This window comes from Amblyraja radiata, chromosome 8 (assembly GCF_010909765.2).
Source record: "Amblyraja radiata isolate CabotCenter1 chromosome 8, sAmbRad1.1.pri, whole genome shotgun sequence".
NCBI classification, from domain to species: Eukaryota; Metazoa; Chordata; class Chondrichthyes; order Rajiformes; family Rajidae; genus Amblyraja; species Amblyraja radiata.
The window spans coordinates 21,788,542-21,803,927 of NC_045963.1; positions in this window are offsets into that span (position 1 = coordinate 21,788,542).

Here is a 15,386-nt window from a genome sequence, read left to right on the forward strand (position 1 = left end):
GCAGAGACCCTTAAAGTATCCCATCTGCAGTCTCTTGTTTTTTTCTTTAATTTCCATTCCTCTTTTAAAGTTTTTTTTAACTACTTTATATACTAACACATTCATGATAAATATGGATTTTGGTGAGTTTGCACTGGGTTTTTGACAAATTAGATATTTTCTGTGGATTTAGCTCTGTCAGCTGCAAATTGTACCCATTTTCTGGGTTTATAATTGTCCCTTGTCAATGTACTTGGTCAATGTACCCATTCCTGGAGAAAAGCTTAGGATTTTCACTAGAAAAGCAAAAGGAAAGCTCTGACAATTATTTTCTTTGTCCCCCCCCCCCCCACCACACACACACATACAAAATAGCTATTGTAAATAGATGCATATCAAAATATAATTTTATGAAAATAAAATAAATGTAAAGCCACGTGAAGCAAAGTCTGAAATTAAAATTGATGGTCATAGTTAAACAGCCAATGTGGATAGCTGAATATTTTCTTACAGTGAGAGGCAGGCAATATGGGGTTGGTGGTTGAACCTTTTTACCCTTTACACAACCCAAATGCTGAAATTGACTGCACAATTGTCAAATTTGCAGATGCATCTAAGGCTTCGCTGAAGGATTTGAATCAATTATGCAAATAGACAGATGGCAGATGAAAATTATTACATAGAAATGCAAAGTATTGAATATTGAACATAACAATATGCAACACGAATTGACTAAGTTTGCTATAATAGATTCATTGCTACCAATGTCTAGACAGTGGTGAGGCAACCATACAAAGTAATAAGACGCTGGGAGATAGAAGAAGAATACAAGTCTATTGCAGCAATGTTGGGACTGTTTTCAGTTGTTGTAATGTGTATAGCTCCAAGTGCTATTTCAGATGGCAAGATTTAAGAAGGGTCCAATGAAAGGACAATGGATAAAGCCTACAAGGATATGTTTCAAAACTTTTTTTTGAAGTTTGGGATAGTTGGGGAAGATTTCCTTTGCCAGTTTAGGAATGAAAGAATGTTTTTGTTCTGTATTGTCCTATGAATAGGCTTTTTAAAAAAAAAATGAACAAAGAAACATACATTTCACAACAAGATCACCGAGTATTGCAGGTATCAGTAATTAAATATACATAGTTCTTCAATTGACTTTAAGATCCTAATATACATGCTCAAGGCACCTAGCTCCTATTTTAAGTGAATAAAAAGGCCTCTAATGGATCAGTGGCAGTAATGTGACCAGATTGTCCACAGGATATCCTAACATTCAACTGCATTACTTGATTTCTTCAACTCAATAACCCTGCAAGCAGAGTACTCCAAATAAGGTGCAAATAACAAACCACTCATGACCTCTTTAGTAATTCCTATCTGATAAACAATAAGGTAACGCAGAATTTAGACCTACTCTTTTAAAGTAAAGTTTTCAGAATTCCAGATTAAATATTGCTCAAGAGTTAGATTTTGACCCCTTCTCCAACTTCATCTACTGCATCTGGTGTTCCCAGTGTAGTCTCCTGTTCATTGACAAGACCTGGCATAAAGTCGGCAAATGTTGCGCTGAACACTGCGCTCAGTGCACCAAAGCCTACCGGTTCTCCTGGTTGCTAACCAGGATTCCCTTCCCATTTGCAGACTGACCTATCTGTCCTGGGCCTTCTGTTGCCAGAGTGAGGCCACACACAAGCTGGAGAAACAGCACCTCCTATTCTGCTTGGGCAGCTTAAAACCCAATGGTATGAACATTAAATTCTTCAATTTTAGATATTTCTAACAACCTCAATCCCCATTCTTCCCCACACCTCCTCCTCTTTCGCTACACACACCACCCCCTCACACCGATTTCTCCCCTCCACCTGCATTCCTTCTTCCGACTTCAACTCTTCATTCCTTTTGTCTCACATGTTTTTTTTAAATCGCTGGCCTTCGGCCAAACATCTGCCTATCACCCCACCCCCCTCGCTTGTGTTCACCCATTACCTGCTACACTTTGTCCTGCCTCCATATCTCTTCTAACTTTCTCTCCCCCCCCCCCTTACAATCACTGAAGATGGATCCCAAACTGAAATGTCACTTATCCATGTTTTCCAGGGGTGCTGCCTGACCTGCCGAGTTACTCCAGCACTTTGTGTCTTATTTTTGACAATGTGGCTCAGAAGCTCTACAGATGAAGTTCAGAAGTCCTCCTGCAATGCCCATTACTAAGAGAACAATGAAGTTGACATACGCAAATATCTTCTTAACAACATCCGATCAGCATTTTGTCCTCGGGAGAGACCACAATCCATGCTACTTCAATGAGGATTCTAACAGGCATTTTAATGAAGGGTTAGCCCCGTACCAATCTTCTAGGCAGCTGCTGATAGCACAAGCTTTAATTCCTTTATCAAGATGGTTCTTGCAAACTCAACTAGCAGTTTAGACAAGACTGCTTTTTGCTCACCTGCCAGGTTCTTTAACAACCACAATATTGATTGTAGGTAGAAAAAAATACTGGAGAAACTCAGCTGGTGAGGCAGCATCTATGGAGCGAAGGAATAGGAAACGTCACCTATTCCTTCGCTCCATAGATGCTGCCTTTCCCGCTGAGTTTCTCCAGCATTTTTGTCTACCTTCGATTTTTCCAGCATCTGCAGTTCTTTCTTAAACAATATTGATTGTAATCATGTATAGTATTTCTGCAGACAGGATAGCACGCAACAAAAGCTTCTCACTGCACCTCAGTATACATGACAATAAATTAAACTATTCAAGGCAAATTGCGCCAATCCGATCCTTTCATTTGTCACTGAATATCAAGGGAAACATGTGAAATTTGCAGGTTTAAGGTACACCTGCAGGTACAAAATAATTCACCCTTTCCATCCAAAACCTGATACTTTGTGCTCTGCTGACGAAGAAATGCCTAAGCTTAAAGTAAAATGCAGGTCACATCAAACATCAAGGAGATTTAAACAAATTCTATCTGTACACTTGTTTATCCTCCCATCTGGCTAAAATTGATCAATATGGCTTCAATTAATGTGGTAGCACAGTTAATAAAAATAAATTACTGAAGCTATGTCGAGATGCTTTCCATTTAATGTGAAATGCTTCTTTCCAGATCAGATGATTGGCAGCTTGCATTAGCTGTCAACAATTTGCGTTGACTTCAATCACATTTCCACCAGGGGTGTAAGCTATTATGAAACATGGAAGTGAAAAACAGAGAATCAAGTCTTCACACAGACCATGCTAAAGATACCAGTCACAGCGCTGTGAAACTCATCGCTTAATGGGAAAGACTAATAATAGATTCAGCAACTCAAATTAATTAATCATATGAATGCACTGCAATTCTGCCACAACAAATCGTGTAATTAAATATCCATGGAGGAGAAAGCTCCATAGCCATCCTTACTAATGGTGAAACTGTTCACGAGTTAAACAAGGACGAAGACTACCCAGCCATATTTAGCCAGGTGCAAAATGTGCACTTTTGGTTAGCTACTACCCGAGACATCCATCATCACTGATGTTAGCATTCAAAAAGATTAAATTCATATTACACACGAACAAGAAAGGGAGTTGGATGCAAAGGAAAAGTGTTGCAAGTGTCAGGTACAAGGAATGAGCTGTCAAAACAGGAAGTTGAGGCAGGTACTATAACAACATTCAAAAGACCTTTGGACAGGTACATGGATAGGAAATGTTTAGAAGGATAAGGGCTAAAGCAGGCAGGTGGGACCAGCGCAGATGGAGCGTATTAATCGACAGGCAAGTTGGGCTTAATGGCCCGTTTCCATGCTGTATGGCTCGATGAACACGACTCTACTAAAGATTGTATCTGGGCAAATTCCGGGCATCAACGGGAAGGGGCAAAAAATTATGTTTCCAGAAGACTGGACAGAGTTAATTCAGCTAATTGCCAGCTCAACATCTCACTTTATATCATCAACACAACAAACAATATATTTTCTGACAATACTGATATTCCACACATTACCAGCAATCTGCACAGAAATGATCAGTTAGGGTCACACCAGAAACATACAGCTCTGAGGCTTTTTGCAGCATTTGTCCAAACATGGGAGGAGAACATAAGAAATGGAACCAGCACCATGTTATTTGGCCTCTCATGCCGGCTCAACGATTCGATTAGACCACAGCAGAGGGTAGGGTTACTGCTCTGAACAGCCTAGTCACAGTTGACCAGGAGTGGCAAAGAGCTGAAAGAAGTCTATGAGAAGACCCCACAATATCAGACCCCTGCAAATGGGCAGCAGAGTGGTGGACCTGGTAACTCTATCTCACCGCGCCAGAGACCCGTGTTTGATCCTGACCGCTGGTGTTGTCTGTGTGGGGTTGAACATTCTCCCTGTGACTGCATGGGTTTCCTCTGGGTACTCTGGTTTCCTTCCACAACCCAAAGACATTGGGTTTACAGGTTAATTGGCATCTGTAAATTGGCCCTATTGTGTCGGGAGTGGATGTGAAACTGGAGCCATTTCATTGAACACTTGCTCTCAGTCCGCCAGTGGTTGTAAACCATTTTAATTCCCCTTCCCATTCTGACCTTTCTGTCCTGAGCCACCTTTATTGCCAGAGTGAGACCATGTGCAAACTGGAGGAACAACACCTCATATTCTGTTGGTGTAGTTACAACCCTACGGCATGAACATTGAATTCTTCAATTGTAGGTAATCTCTTACAACTCCCCTTTTCCTCCTCCCCTTTCTTCTCTAGCCCCCTTTATGTCCCACCTGGACTGGCACCTACTTCTCCCCTTCACCTACATTACTTCCTCTGGCTTCAGAATCCACAACCCTTCAATCCTTTTGTCTCACATCTTCAGTTTTTTTCATCTCTGGCCTTTGTCCAAGCATCTGTCTATCAAAAACCCACCTTGCCTGTGTTCACCTTTTACCTGCCACGTTTTGTCCTACCCCTCCTCTCTTCCAGTCTTCTTTCCACCCCCCACCAGTCTGAAGAAGGGTCCCTATATAAAACTTCACTTTATACTTGTTCTCCAGGGTTGCTGCCTGACTCACTGAGCATATGCACAGTGTGCCTTTTTTATTTGTAAATCAGCAGCTGCTGTTCCTTGTTTCCACATTAATATTGATGGCATATTTTCCCACCAATTCTACTTGGCTATACTTTTAGCCGAGTTTATAAACGCTTGGTTCCTTTACATTTGTAATAATTCAGCTTCTGAACTATCTTTTAGAGAAGTTAGTGCCAGCAGCACGGGGAGGGGGAGGGGAGGGGGATAGGGGGAGGGGAGGGGGGGGGGGGGGGTGTTGTCTGGGGTTTTCTTCTCTGATTAACGTGCAGGCGTAACCTTGCTCCTTGCATACTTGGAGTGGGAAAAATTAGAGGAACTGATTTATTTTCAGGATCTTGCTTTTATCCTACACAAGTAGTTTGGGCAATAACACAGATGCCTGTAAAGGGACGCAAGATAAGAACATGGGCAAGTTTGTGTATATTGATAGTATGTCGTTGGGGGGGGGAGTCTGTAATCTCTGTTAGAGTTTAGCCCTTTTTAAATCGAGCTGCAATGTTAATGCAGGAGGCAGGGGCTGTGACGAGACAAACAGCGCCGCGACCTGGTTGCTGCTACTGCCGAGCACCGCGCTGGATCAGCGCCTGCTGAACTCAACGGGTGCATTGGACGACACGAAGCGCTTCAGGTCGGAGAGCTGGAAAGCGTCGGGCGTGTATTAGCTTCGTCAACCTGCACATTTTAGTTCTTTCTGCAAAAAATTTTTTTAAATCCTCAAAGGCATTCGGGCAAAAACTGCTTGCGAATTTCCCTCCGAAAGAGCGAGAAACATACATGCAACACTCAAGCAGGCCGTTCGGGCCAGCATTCCATACTATGTGTTCACGCAAGGATTCTTCACACGAATAACTTGACTATCTATTTGTGTCTTTCCTCTGCATTGGCCATTTTCATAATGATGTCAACAAGATTGTAAAGGTTACAGCCAGCTTGAAACGGCGCAGCTGAAATAACTCGAACACGGTTTAACCACGCGAATTGAAATAGTTGCGGAGTTGTAATATACATTCTTTTTTTTTAAATGTCTTGTTTCAACCTATGATAAATGTAAGTGTGTTGGACCCCATTTTGAAAGCCCCATGACATTTCAAGGGAAGCATCGCTTGGACAACAGTCAGTTCAGATTCTGTGTAAAAGAGCAACAGGTTTGGGGGCAACTGGATTAGCTGTGCCTCGCCAGACCTCGCCCACTCAGATCAAATTTTACTGTCTGCCTCTTGTCACGTTGTCAACTGGTATTATTCTGTTGAGGGGTAGATTAATCACCGTTTTTTGACCTGGTTAAATCCATCCTTCTTCATTCTCACAACAGAAGTGTTGAGACAATTTTTTTTTTGCTGGAGTAACTCAGTGGGTCAGGCAGCACCTCTGGCGGACATTGATAGGTGACGTTTCAGGATACAAGGATACAAAGGACATTTATTATCACATAATAAATTTCAGGTCATTGTTATGGGCCTGTCCCACTTGCTTTTATCATATCACAACATTTTAGGCGATTGCAGGAGACTGCGCTCGCCACGTGGTCGCCACATGTTCGCTGGTGGTCTCAGGTGAGTCTCATTCATGGTCGCGAGGAGTTCCCACATTCCGGGAACTAGTCATGGCCTCAGTATGGTCGCCGCAAATTTTTCAACATGTTGAACATTTTTCTGCGACCAAAAATTGGTCGCCAATGGAGAAAACCGATAATCCTGGAGTCGTAGGTGCAGTTGTAGTGGGCTCACCATGTAGTTATGGGTAGTCGAGATAGTCGTAGGTAGTTTTAGTTAATTGCCTTTGCTGACCGTGCCAGCCGCCTTAACCTTCCTGTACATCGCGGTGTGTGTCTGTATCACCTTGGCTTTGCACCGTGTGAATTTCAGACAGCGCTCCCTCCGCTTTCCCTGGCCCCCGCACGTGTGTGCGTGTTCCACTCTGACAGTCGCCGTTCCAGTTCCCGGTTTTTCAGGCGAGTGCCGTGAACTTGACAGTCGCCGGCAATCTGCTGAAAAATCGCCTAAGTGGGACAGGCCCTTTAGGTGATTTTTGAGCGGACTGTCAAGTTGCCGGCAGTCGCCTGAAATACTGGGAGCTTAAACGGCGACTGTCAGAGTGGAAAACACACACACACACCACAAAGGCGGGGGCGAGGGCAAGCGGGGGAGCGCTGTCTGAAATTCACACAGTGCAAAGCCAAGGTGATTCAGACACACACCATGATGTACAGGAAGGTTAAGGCGGCTTTGAAGAGTTGTGTGCTCAGGCCCTTGTTTTATGCCCTATATTCCCATGATTATGCTGTAGTTTAGAAGAATGAGGGGGGGGGGGGCACCTCATTGAAACATATAGAATAATGAAAGGCTTGGATAGAGTGCATGTGGTGAGGATGTTTCCACTAGTGGGAGAGGCTAGGACTAGAGGTTACAGCCTTAGGTTTAAGAGACATTATTTTAGGAAGGAGATGAGGAAAAAATTATTTAGTCAGAGGGTGGTGAATCTGTGGATTTCTTTACCACAAAAGGCTGTAGAGGCCAAGTCAGTGGATATTTTTAAGGCAGAGATAGATAGATTTTTGAGTAGTACAGGTGTCAGAGGTTATGGGGAGAAGGCAGGAGAATGGGGTTAGGAGAGACAGATAGCTCAGCCATGATCGAATGGGCTGAATGACCTAATTCTACTCCTATCTCTTATGAACCTATGCAGCCAACTTGATCGTTAGGTTTGTGGATGCTATCACTGTTGCCAGCTGGATCTACAACATCTACAAGATGATGTACAGGAGATCAAATGAGAACCTAGTGTCATGGTGTCAGGATAACAACCTAGCCCCTAATGTCAGCGAGTTGTCAAATTGAGGGGGTGAACACAATAACTCAACAACAGAGCTGCTGTAGAGGCAGTTGCCAGCTTCAATTCATAGACATCCATTTCACCAGCAACCTAAACTGGACCCTTCAAAATGGAGCAGTGATCCAGAAAGTATATCTGATTAATTACCAAAGCATCTGAGAAGATTCAGCACATCCATGAGGATTTTCTTGAACTTCTGCAGATACATATGTACATACAGACGTAATGATCTCAGCCTGATGTGGAATACGCCCTCCTCTTGACCGCCTGAACCTGCAGAGTGTGGTGACCACAGCCCAGTCCTTCATGAGTTCCTTACATCCAAGCCATCTTCATTGTGCGTTGCATCAGGAAGACAGGGTGCATTGTCAAGGATGCTTGCCATCTTGGCCTGTCCTTTTACTCTCTTCTATCTTCTGAGAGAAGATACAGGAGCTTCTTCTTCTTCCCCCCGCCACATTCACCTCTTTCACCCAGTTCCCCAGAGTTGCTATCACATACACTTAACTCAGCCTCATTCAGTTATTCCATTATTGTAATTTTTGCACTACTTATATTTTACATACAACGGTTCAGCGCAGGCACAGGCCCTTCAGCCCACAATGTCCGTACCCCCCAGATGATGCCAAGTTGAGACAAAACTCCTTTACCTGCATGAGATCCATGTCCCTCTATTCCCTGCGTATCCATGTGTCTATCTAAAAGCCTCCTCCACCATCATGTTCCCGGCACCCACCACTCTGTGGAAAAATAATTGTCCTGCACACCTTCTTTAAACTTATCACCTCTGACCTTAAAACTATGCCCTCTAGTGGTTGATACTCACACCCTGGAAAAAAGGTTCTGTCTGTAAGTCCTAACACTATATTTTGCACTACAGTCTTGTACCATTCTGCTGTTTTGCACTCATCATTGTATGCATTGTTACTGTTTACTTATAGTCATACAGCATGGTTGCAGACCCTACAGCCCAACTTATCGATGCCAACCAAAAAGTCCCATCTAAGATAGTCCCATTTGCCTGCATTTGGTCCATATCCCTCCAAATCTTTCCTATCTCTGTACCTGTCCAAGTGTCTTTTAAATGTTGTTATTGTACCTGCCTCAATTACCTCTTCTAGCAGCTCATTTCGTATACCAACCCCCCTCAGAGTGAAAAGATTTCCCCTTGGGTTCATATTAAATATTCCCCCTCTCACCTTAAGCCTATGTCCTATGGTTCTTGATTCCCCTATCCTGGGTAAACGATTCTGTAGATTCACCCTATTGATTCCCCCTCATGATGTTATGCACCTCTATAAGATCACCCTTTAGTCTCCTGCACTCTTACGAATAAAGCTCAATTTCTCCCAATAGCTCAGACCCTTAAGATCTGGTCACATCCTTATAAAACTTCTCTGCACTCTTTCCAACTTAATGTGAGCTTCGTGTGAACAAGGAACTTACCTAAACACCACTTGTCCATGTTCTCGAGAGATGCCAGTTGACCTGCTCATTTACTCCAGTACTTTGTGGGGTTTTCTTTTTTTTTTGTAAACGAGCACCTGCAGTTTCTTTGCTCCACCTTCTGCTGAACTTATCTACTTTGTGAGCTTCGTGTGAACAAGGACCTTAATTGCACCCTGATCCACATGACAATAAGCCAATCTAATTTAATTTAACAATCCTTTTAAGATCTACGTCTTCACTTTAGCTTTTGCTTCTGAGAAATGTTCTGAAACATTTACGTGATGTGATATAATTACAAATTGTTATTTTTTTCATATTAAATAAACATAACTGGTGGATTAGTAAACTAAATCTGGTTAGCTGACGATGGTTGAAAGGGTCAAGAACTTCAAATTCCTGGGCGTGCACATCTCTGAAGATCTTTCCTGGTCCGAGAACACTAACGCAATTATCAAAAAAGCTCATCAGCGCCTCTACTTCCTGAGAAGATTACGGAGAGTCGGATTGTCAAGGAAGACTCTCTCTAACTTCTACAGGCGCACAATCGAGAGCATGCTGACCGGTTGCATCGTGGCTTGGTTCGGCAATTTGAGCGCCCTGGAGAGGAAAAGACTACAAAAAGTAGTAAACACTGCCCAGTCCATCATCGGCTCTGACCTTCCTTCCATCGAGGGGATTTATCAGCAGTCGATGCCTCAAAAAGGCTGGCAGTATCATCAAAGACCCACACCATCCTGGCCACACACTCATCTCCCTGCTACCTTCAGGTAGAAGGTACAGGAGCCTGAAGACTGCAACAACCAGGTTCAGGAATAGCTACTTCCCCTCAGCCATCAGGCTATTAAACCTTGGCTCAGACAAAACTCTGATTATTAGCAACCACTTTCTGTTATTTGCACTACCAGTTTATTTATTCATGTGTGTATATATTTATATCATGGTATATGGACACATTTATCTGTTTTGTAGTAAATGCCTACTATTTTCTGTGTGCTTAAGCAAAGCAAGAATTTCATTGTCCTATACAGGGACACATGACAATAAACTCACTTGAACTCACTTGAACTTGAACTTGATTTTAGATTCATTGATTACTCATTAAATGTTGCATTGAAAATACCAACAAACTTTGAAGTTGGCTTATTTTTCTCAGGAATTCTCAAAGATATTTGACTAGAAAGTGGGTTTGTTTGGCTGTAAACGGACAATAATAAACTGGCTTCCCTGCAGGTGTGCTAGCAGCTCCTGTAATCTTTCCATTGAGGCTGAGATTGTACTGGTCGTTAACATCATAACGACTCCTGGACCAACTGGCACTGACACGGAACATTGAACTTCTGATGGGAGAGATTATTTCAAACCTTTAACGGGTTGAGCAGGAAAAAAGTACCCCAGGGAATAAAGGAAGGAATCCTTTATTTCTTAAAAAGGTAGCATGTATCAGTATAGCAGTTTACACGATTTAAAAAATAATATTCCTATCTTGAAATAAGGCTTTTCTTATTATCAATAGAGAATGACTCTATTTCAATTCAACAATTATTGCAAAATGCTTACTTTGCCTGAGATTTAAATTATTATCCATGTTGATGTGACAAAATCAAAGGGAAGTAATCTTAATGTAGCCTAACATTAGTGTTTGTGAGTAAATCAATCATCTATTTGTTTAGTACATTGGCAATTTAATCCAATGAAAACAGCAGGCAGCAGGAACTCTGAAATAGTTACCAGATCAGCCAGGTTTTTCCTTTATAGGACAGAATTTTGATGTTTTCTGAATCTGGAAATTCTAATCCAGCCCAATTTATTTACTGATTCAGGATAGGTTAAGAACACTCGACAGGATTCTTGCCATCAAGCGTATTAGCACAGAACTCCAACAATGGTATTCAAAGATGCTGGGGCTGAGAACTAAATTACCAACAGTAAATTGTCTGTTGCTGCCTATAATAAAGGAATAAGGTTGACTCCCTCCATTGCACATTTAATTTTGTTTAGTTTAGTCTAGATATACAGCGCGGAACCAGGGCCTTCAGCCCACCGAATACAATACAATACAATACAATACAATACAATACGGGTTTATTCATCACTTGCACATAAAGTGCAAGTGAAATGAATTTGCCAACAGCGGTACAATGATAAAGAACACACAAACATACAATAAAATTGAACACAAACATCCATCACAGCATTCATCACTGTGGTGGAAGGCACAAAATGTGGTCAGTCCTCCTCCATTTTCCCACGTGGTCGGGACCTCAACCCTTCGCAGTCGCCGCTGCGGGCGTCCAGATGTACAGACAAGGTAAGTCCAGGTATGTCCTGAATCGGCTCTTCCCCACCGGAGACCGCGGCTTCAGGCTGGTGTAGACCGCAGGCCGGTGGTCGAAGATTTAAAGTTCGCGCCGCAGTTCAGGTGCTCCAATGTCCTCCCACATTCCAAAGACGAACAGGTTTGTAGGTTAATTGGCTTCTGTAAAATTGTAAATTGTTCTCAGTGAGTAGGACAGTGCTAGTGTATGGGATGATCGCAAGTCAGTGTGGACTCGGTGGGTCAAAGGTTCCGTTTCCATGCTGTATCTCTAAAGTCTAAAGTCCAGCACTTAGTGCCCTTTTGCAGCTCACTACCACTGTCTTCTCACATCCTACCTGTGATTCCACCCAACTTCAAAAAAGGCCTGGAGGACAAATGCTCATATCAACGTCACTTTAAATTGTTCTGTTGTTCCATTCATTTTAGATATGATTTTGATTGTGATTAGTTATCAGCGTAGGCCCAACGATTAAAAATGACCAGGATATTTATGTTTGAAGGTGTAGAACACATCAGAAACTATGGCACTTTTGGCACATTTATCATGATTGTAATGAAGTATGTTGAATCGTCTTGTTGGAACTGACAGTGCCGTGGGAGGACCATCTGGAGAAGGCCCACGAGAGGAAGAAGACAAAGTACGAAGAGCTGGTCATGGACTGCCATAAGCAGTGCTGGAATGCACTCTATGACCAGTCTATGTATGCCCATCAAGGTTGGCTGCAGAGGTTTTGCAAGACAATCGCTTTACAAAGCCTCGAGTGCACTGGGCATCAACAGAATGGAGATGAGAAAGCCTCAAGATGGTTCTGGATCAGGAGAGGAGGTCCATGGGGAGGAGCGAATGCCACCTGAACACAAGTCGTGGTCTGCTCAACCGCGGCTGGGTCGTCTGGGCTAGGGTGTCTGATGTATAAAGACCCGAAACACCCAATGACCCCAGGTTACATCACTGATTAATGTGTTCAGGAGCATCAATAGATGTTTTTTTAGCAATGTTGAATGATTCTGAAATTGGACAAATGGGACGGAGTTAAATTTCTAATTATTTTTTGCAGTTCCTCCAAATCTGAGATCTTCGAAAGACACAAATGCACTCCTCTGATATTTTTTAACACTTCCTGCGGAAAGCAGTTGGAACATTATTGCCATGTTATAATAGGAAGTAGATAGAGATTGAAATTTCCCTTAAACCCTGATTTCTTATACTCACAGAAGCCTACCTATGAACCAAGGCTTTAGAAATGTGTTTGTGACTGAGAGATTATTGATGGCTTTGGTTGATCATTAAATGTGCATCTGAAAAAACAAATCATCATACACATTTGATTTTGAATAGCATTTGACTAAATCACACCTGTATTTCCTCAGCAGTAGTATAATCACACTGGTGTTTACAAGATAAATATGAATCAGGAACATAAGGCAAATAATGCTGCTGAACAATTGCTTTTCAGATGGAAAGCAGGGTGAGGTGGCCAGTGGGGATGTTACAGGTGGTATTGAATACTTAGCTTCAGAATCAGGATCACTGCATTTTTCTCAATATTAATGATTCAGGCAAATATTTGCATTTTCAACTATTTAGAAATGATTAGTTTAGTTTACTTTATTTTAGAGATACAACGTATCTTTGGCCAACCGAGTCCGCTACGACCAGTATACTACCTGTATACTTGCACTATCCTACACACACTAAGGACAATTTTAGAATTTTACTGAAGCCAATTAACCTACAAAACTGCACGTCTTTGGACTGTGGGAGGAAACTAGAGCACCTGGAGAAAACCCACACTATCACAGGGAGAACGTACAAATTCCATACAGACAGCACCCGTAGTTAGGATCGAATCCGGGTCTCTGGCGCTGTAAGGCAGCAACTACCGCTGCACCACTGTGGCACGGTAGAGGCAATATAGAACATTGTAGCTGATTCAATTAGGGCTGCTGAAATGGCGAGACAAAATTTAAGGCAAAGAGAGAGTAGTAGTGTACTTTATTGAGAAAATAATAAACTATAAAGTGAATGGTATAATTTATAGAAGGTGCAAAAACGAAGAATTCTCTGGGGTTTCTATCAAAGATCTTTGAGTGTGTAATAAAGAGTGGTTTAAAAAATTCAGGACTTCTGCTCTTGCAAAGAGCGGCAGTATAGTGCTCAAATCTGGCAACCGTACCTTTGTGGAATGATATCCACATGGAGAAAGGAACAAATATCTCTTGCATTAGATGCATTTCATGACCTCAAAGCCCCAAATGGTACAATGGCTAGTAAACCTCTTTGAAAGTGTAGCTCCTGATGTAACCTAGGAAGTCTTGAAACTAAAATTCCTATAACAACCTCCAAGGAACAACAAAACGAGAATGATTGATTTCAATTGCTATTTGTTAATGCAAATAAGTTGGCCTTACACCGAGGATGTCTCTCATGTTACCCCAGGTATTGTGGGATCTAATGTGTTTAATGAAGAGACCAGATAGGGCTTCAGATTAATGCCTCTTCTAAGCAAGGACAAACATTTCAAACATTCTCTGGAACATTGAAGTTTGAGGAGACTTGATAGAAGTATATATTATTACTGTATAAGAGGCATAGATTTGGGTAGACAGTCCGAATCTTTTTCCCAGGGTGAAAATGTTCAACACTAGAGGACACAGCCATCAGGTGAAAGGGGGAATGTTTAATGGAGATGTGCTGGACATGTTTTATACGCAGAGAGTAATGGGGCCTAGAATGCATTGCCAGGGAGGGGTGGTGGTGGACACTGATACGATAGTGGCATTTAAGAGGCTTTTAGATAGGCACATGGAAGCGCAGGGAATAGATGGCAGTGGATCATATAGAGACAGATGAGAACAGTTTAACTGGGCATCTTGGCCAGCACAAACATCGTGGACCAAAGGGCCTATTCCTGTGCTGTACTGTTCTATGTTCTATTTCTGTTTCATGGAGAGATCAGTGTTGACTGGGATGTTCCTCATTAGAGCAGAGAAGGTAAAGAGGAGACTGAAAAGAAGTATTCAAAATTCTGAAGGTTTCTAATTGAATAAATGTGGAGAATTATCCCCAATGACAGCCAGATCAGTATCCAAAATAATTAAGGCAACTGGAAAGAGAAATAAGGATAAGATTAATTGTAGCCTGGGAGGGTGGAGAGCAAAGTTCAATCAACATTGGTAAATAGTCATTGGGATGGTACAGGCTTATTCTCACATTTTATACCTTTGCACAAAGGCAGGATATATACAATGATCTGAGTCTTTACTGAAGAATAAAGTATCGCACAGTATTTGAGAGCAGTCATGAGGCTGGACACGTGGAGGTATATAGCACCAACATGTATACGTGGCTTGACACAGGTTGCATGTAAAATGATGGTGAATGTGGCTGATCATAATAGTGTATGGATTTCTGCAGCTGTGATGTGTAATGATGTTGTCATGAACCTCTCAAGCCAGTGTTGACATATCGCCTCTGTGCAGACTGTTGTGATTTCTCATAAACCACAGGTAGGGCACAGCGTATTTTTCACTTATAACAATGTGAATACCCTGAAGATTTGTAAGATTAGTAATCATGGTACATATGACAGAGAATTTTCAAACTTTAAATGGCTGCTACTTTAAGGCACCCTTGAGCAATGAGCACACTTCAACTGCGTTTTTAAGCTAACCAAATTGTTGCATTATCACTGAGTCTATTACTTTCCGTGCTTCAGTGTTTATATCATCTTCTGGACTTTTATGGGAATT